We start from the raw sequence: 6,104 nt of genomic DNA, 5'->3' as shown, positions 1-6,104 counted from the left end.
CTAAGGAAAATCTAGCCGTGGAGGAAACCCGGATGGCAGCAGAACGAGCAGCTTTGGATGCGCGTGCTCAGCAGCTTCAAGCAGAAACCTTCCGGCTCTCAGTGGATCTTAATGCATCAAAGGAGGTCATGAGGAGGAGGCGTCAGAAAACTCAGTCGCGTCTGCCTTTAACGCTGGATCCGAGGAATCTGTTCCATACACCCGGAGCTGGAGCGAGCAACCCGCCAGAGGCAAACCGGGTCCCGACGCCCGGTGCACCAGTTCAGCCACGCACCATGGAGCCACCGTGCATGAATACAGCTCCTCCTCGTTATATATCAACACCCCCGGGTCACTTCTCCAACCCCATGGAGAACCTCATTGCGGCGACGGCTAGTTTAGCAGATCTCCCAATGGAAGGCGACTCGCCAGCAGCAATTGAAACCCGGAGGGTAAGAGAACTACTTCAGATAGCTTTGGCCCAGCATGATGCATACTCCTACAGTCGAGACAGGATTCATTTGACTCCTCGCCCAAGCCGGAGCCCGAGTTACAGTAGGAACATGGAATCTGCAGAGATGTCAAGCAATGCTCAGTGCCACAACCGGCCATATAGGCATGAGCCGGTGCGGGCTGGAGCCCTTAACTTGGCGGATCGGGAGAGGATTCGTCAAGAGGCAGAATGGGCAACTCAGATAGCAGCAGAGCAGGCGGCTCATCAAATCTTTCCGGCTTATCCAGCAACCTCGGTTGAGGTAGGAGTGGCTACAAGAACCAGAGGCGTACCTTGCCTGGTCCCAGCCATACGCAATGAGCAGTTGCCCAAGGATTTCAAGGGACCTCATAAGGTACCCTAACTACATGGCTGACTTACAGCCGGGGGCTTGGATTGAGAGTTATGAGATGGCTATGGAGCTGTTGGAGGTTAGTGATGCTGCAATGGCTAAGTACTTTACCATGATGTTGGATGGAACGGCTCGGACCTGGTTGAAAGGGTTACCACCCAATTCCATCGGTTCATGGGCAGAGTTGAAGGCACGGTTCATCCAGAACTTTAAAGACACGTGTAAGCAGCCAATGTCGATCGTGGACCTGACCAATTGCAAGAAAGAGGAGGGAAAATCTACAACCCATTGGGTGCACCGGGTCAAGGAGATAATACATTCATCTGATAAGATGGATGCCGGCTCAGCAGTTTTGATGTTGGAGAAAAATTGCCGTTTTGAACCTCTGAAGCAGAAGTTGGGGCGACTTAAACGTGACTATAACGACATGGGAACATTGATGGTGGCTCTTGTCAAGTACACTGATTCTGATACCACTAAAGACCCGGTGTCTGACAAATAAAAGGCAACGAAGGGAAAGAAGAACGGCAATGGCAAGGGTCACCAGCATAACCCGGCAAATCAAGGAGGTAATAAGCGTAAGGCGGATGAGTTTGTTGCTAATACTAATGCGTAGGGTGGTAATCAGCGGCGCAAGGGCAGACAACCCCCTCGATCGGGCGGCTCAGGCCCCACCCTTGGGCAGTTGTTGAATGAACCTTGTCCAAAACACGGCACCCGGGAGAAACCAGCCACCCACTTATGGAAGGATTGCACGATCATGAAGGCATTTAAAAATTCCAATGCGTTTGATGGGGGTCATGGCTCAGGTGGAGGCGGCTTTCAGGGCCCAGGCGCCGGTTCAAGCGGAGGAGGTTTTCACGGTCAGGGTTATCCTGGTCACCAAGGAGGATATAATCAGCAACATGGCCAAGGGAATCAACAGCAGCAGCAATCCGGCTATCAGAACAACCCGAAGCAGTTGAGTAGCAGACAATATCATGTCTTTACTACCAGTTTATGTAAGAGGGACCAGAATCTCCACAAGAGGGCCGTTAATGTCGTTGAGCCGGTAGTTCCATGTTATTTACGTTGGTCAGAGTAGCCTATTGTGTGGAGCAGAGAGGATCACCCGCCCTGAGTTGATAATCCAGGTCATTTGGCTTTGGTCGTGGCACCTCAGGTTGGTGGGTACAAGTTTACTAAGGTACTCATGGATGGAGGCAGCAGCATCAACATTCTTTACTATGAGACGTTCCGCCGGATGGGATTAACGAATAAAAATCTTAAACAATCCAACACTGTTTTTCATGGTGTGGTACCCGGTAAGTCGGCATACCCAGTTGGTAAGATAGAGATGGAGGTAGCCTTTGGGGATGAGTATGACTCCAGGGCAGAAAAATTAACCTTTGAAGTGCTTAAGATCAAAAGCCCATATCATGCTCTGTTTGGGCGGCTGGCTTATGCCAAGTTCATGGCTCGGCCGTGTTACATGTATTTGCAGCTCAAGATGCCGGGTCACAAGGGCACCATTACAGTCCATGGGAGCCGGAAGATAGCCTTGGAATGTGAAGAGGGGGATGCTACCTATGCTGAATCTATTTGTGCAACAGAGGAGTTGAAATTTTACAAGGATCATGTTGACCCGACGGACATGACATCATTAAAGAAACCAACAACAGAGCATGAGCCAGAGTTAAAGTTCAAATTAGCTGATGACACTAAGATGGTTGACTTTGTGCCTGGCGATTCATCCAAACAGTTCATCATCAGCGCGAACTTGGATCCGAAATAGGAAAGCGCGCTCATCGAGCTCATCCGTGAGAACGGGGACATCTTTGCATGGAAACCTTCAGACATGCCGGGTGTCCCGAGGGAACTCGCTGAGCACACTCTTAATATCGATCCAAAGTTCAAACCTGTCAGACAGTTTCTTCGGCGGTTCAATGAAGAAAGGCGCAAGGCCATTGGAGAACAGGTGGCCCGGCTCTTGGTAGCCGGGTTCATTGTGGAGGTTTTTCACCCATAATGGTTAGCTAACCCGGTGCTCGTGCTAAAAAAGAATGGCACCTGGCATATGTGTGTGGATTACACAGATTTAAACAAGGCCTATCCGGCTGATCCTTTTGCTCTTCCCCGTATTGATCAGATCATTGATGCTACGGCGGGTTGCGCACGGTTGAGTTTCTTAGATGCTTACTCCGGGTATCATCAGATTAAGATGGCAGTCAAGGATCAAGAGAAAATAGCGTTTATAACACCTTTTGGGGCTTTCTGCTATGTGTCTATGCCTTTTGGGCTCAAGAGTGCTCAGGCGACTTACCAACGGTGTGTGCAGAATTGTCTTCATGATCAAATTGGGTGCAATGTTCATGCCTATGTGGATGATATAGTGGTGAAGTCCAGGGAAGAGGAAACCTTGGTCATAGACCTAAAAGAGAATTTTGATAATCTTCGGGTTTACAAGATGATGCTTAACCCGGCCAAGTGTGTTTTTGGAGTGCCAACCGGCAAGCTCTTGGGCTTTCTGGTGTCTAACCGAGGTATTGAAGCTAACCTGTAGAAGATCAAGGCAATTACATCTCTGGCCAAACCAACCTGCGTCAATGATGTTCAACGACTGGCGGGTCGAGTGGCTGCTTTGAGGCGGTTCATAAGCCGGTTAGGGGAAAAAGCTATGCCTCTGTATCAGTTGATGAAGAAAACGGATGTGTTTGTTTGGAGCGATGCTGCGAACGCCGCTTTTGAGGATCTGAAGGCACAACTGGCTGAGCCGCCGGTCCTAGCTGCTCCAATTGAGAAAGAGCCGCTATTGTCATATGTAGCTGCCAACTCACGGGCTGTTAGTGTGGCTATGGTGGTAGAGCACAAGGAGGCTGGCAAAGAGCATCCGGTTCAGCGGCCAGTTTATTATGTTAGTGAAGTGCTAAATGAGTCTAAGCAACGATATCCACATTGGCAGAAGCTTGTTTATGGGGTGTTCATGGCAAGCCGGAAGCTTAAGCATTACTTTCAGGGACATCCAATCACTGTGGTTAGCTCTGCTCCTTTGGGAGACATTATTCAAAACAGAGAAGCTACAGGGCGAGTTGCCAAGTGGGCAATTGAGCTTGTGTCTCATGGGCTGAAGTATGTTCCACGCAGTGCGATTAAGTCTCAAGCTCTGGTTGACTTCATCAATGACTGGACAGAGATGCAGATGCCAGAAGAAAAGCCGGACAACACATAGTGGACTATTCATTTTGATGGGTCCAGGCAATTGGAAGGCTCGGGGGCTGGAGTTGTATTAACTTCCCCACGAGGTGATAAATTTTGTTATGTGTTACGATTGATGTTTCTGTGCACTAAAAACGCAGCAGAGTATGAAGCATTGCTCCATGGTCTTCGAGTGGCAAAGGAGATGAGCTTGAGCCGGGTCAGATGTCTTGGTGATTCAGATCTAGTGGCTCAGCAGGTGTCTGGCAAGTGGGATTCCAAAGACCCTCTCATGGCGGCTTATCGCCGAGAGGTCGATGCTGTTGCAGGATATTTTAAAGGTTATCAGATGGAACACATTGACCGTCGAAAAAACTAAGCAGCTGATGCTTTAAGCCGGCTGGGGTCTCAATGTAAGCCGGTACCACCCAACACCTTTTTAGATGTTTTGCATAACCCCTCTGTCAAGTTGCCCACAGAAGAAGATTTAGCTGTTCCTGATCCGGAGGTGCAGTTGGTAGCGGCTCTTCATGTTATCCTAGATTGGACGGTGCCATTCTTGGCTTACATGACCCGGGGAGAATTGCCAGCGGATGAGACCCTGGCTTGACAGATAACCCGGTGGTCTAAGTCCATGGTGATTTCGGATGGAGAGTTATTTCATCGCAGTGTTTCCGGAGCGTTTCAACGGTGTGTTTCCCCGGAAGAAGGTCAAGAAATCCTTCGTGAGATCCATGAAGGCGATTGTGGTCATCACGCCGGGTCAAATTCCTTAGTGGCCATGGCGTTTCGTCACGGTTTTTACTGGTTGACGGCTCACGTTGATGCAGAAGATCTGGTCAATAGATGTGATGGATGTCAGAAATTTGCATGACGAGTGCATGTGCCGGCTCAAGAGCTCTGGATGATTCCAATCACTTGGCCGTTTGCAGTCTGGAGGCTTGACATGGTGGGACCTTTCAAAAGGTCTAAGGATAAGAAGACACATCTCTTGGTGGCTGTTGATAAGTTCACTAAATGGGTTGAGGCGGAGCCTGTGAGTAAGTGTGATGCAGCCACGACGGTTCAGTTCACGAAGAAAATAATCTTCTATTTTGGTTTTCCACACAGTATTATCACAGACAATGGCACTAATCTATCCCAAGGGGCTATGGAAGAGTTTTGTCAGCGAGAGCACATCCGGCTTGATGTTTCTTCTGTAGCTCATCCTCAATCCAATGGTCAAGGTGAGAGAGCCAATCAGGAAAATTCTGAAAGGGCTAATGCCCCGGCTTATGGTTCCTTTACAGCGAACGCCGGGTTATTGGGTAGAGGAGTTGCCTTCAATGTTATGGAGCATCAATACTACACCCAACAGGTCTACGGGTTACACACCCTTCTTCATGGTTTATGGGGCAGAAGCAGTATTGTAACATCCCAAATTTTCAATTTGAAATGTTATACATAGTCATCCATGCACATCATATTTTATTGCATTTCTGTTCTGCAAATCCTCGAAATCCTAAGCAACTCAAGGACCCACGGAGAGAGTTGGGGATTTTTCCGGTTTTTCATATTTGATTTTGATCAAACATGAAACGAGGACTATGATTTTAATTATTTTTCTCTCCGAAAAATATTTCTTATCAAAATAAATGAGAGGAGATAAAATGACTTCTCCAAAATAATTGAAATATTGGAGGAAAAATGTTAAAATCATTTATTTGATTTCTCTTGATTTTTTATTCGGATTTTACTTGCAATAGAAAAATTGCACGTTTTCAAAGTTGCATTTTAGGGCCAAGAAAATGTTCATCTCGTTCTAAATATTTTATTTAGACGGTGAAAATTTGTTTTGGCATTTTTATATTTTTATTTATTTGTCTAGGATTTTATTTCGGTCGGCAAAATCATTACTTTTTTAAGTTTCCCCGCGCCGGACTGGGCCAAAGGCCCTGCCGAGCCAGGCCGACCCGCAGCCGCCGCCGCCTCCCCGCGCGCGCCGCCGCCGCCGCCGACTCGGACTTGGAGTCCGAGCCGGACTCCTCTCCGCCGCCGCGCCTTGCCCCCTCCTCCAAGACACCGCCCCGCCCCTTCATATACCACCGCCCCGCTGCCCAAACCCCA

Source organism: Triticum dicoccoides, chromosome 3A (genome assembly GCF_002162155.2).
Source record: "Triticum dicoccoides isolate Atlit2015 ecotype Zavitan chromosome 3A, WEW_v2.0, whole genome shotgun sequence".
Classification (NCBI taxonomy): Eukaryota; Viridiplantae; Streptophyta; class Magnoliopsida; order Poales; family Poaceae; genus Triticum; species Triticum dicoccoides.
This window is presented reverse-complemented; position numbering follows the sequence as displayed.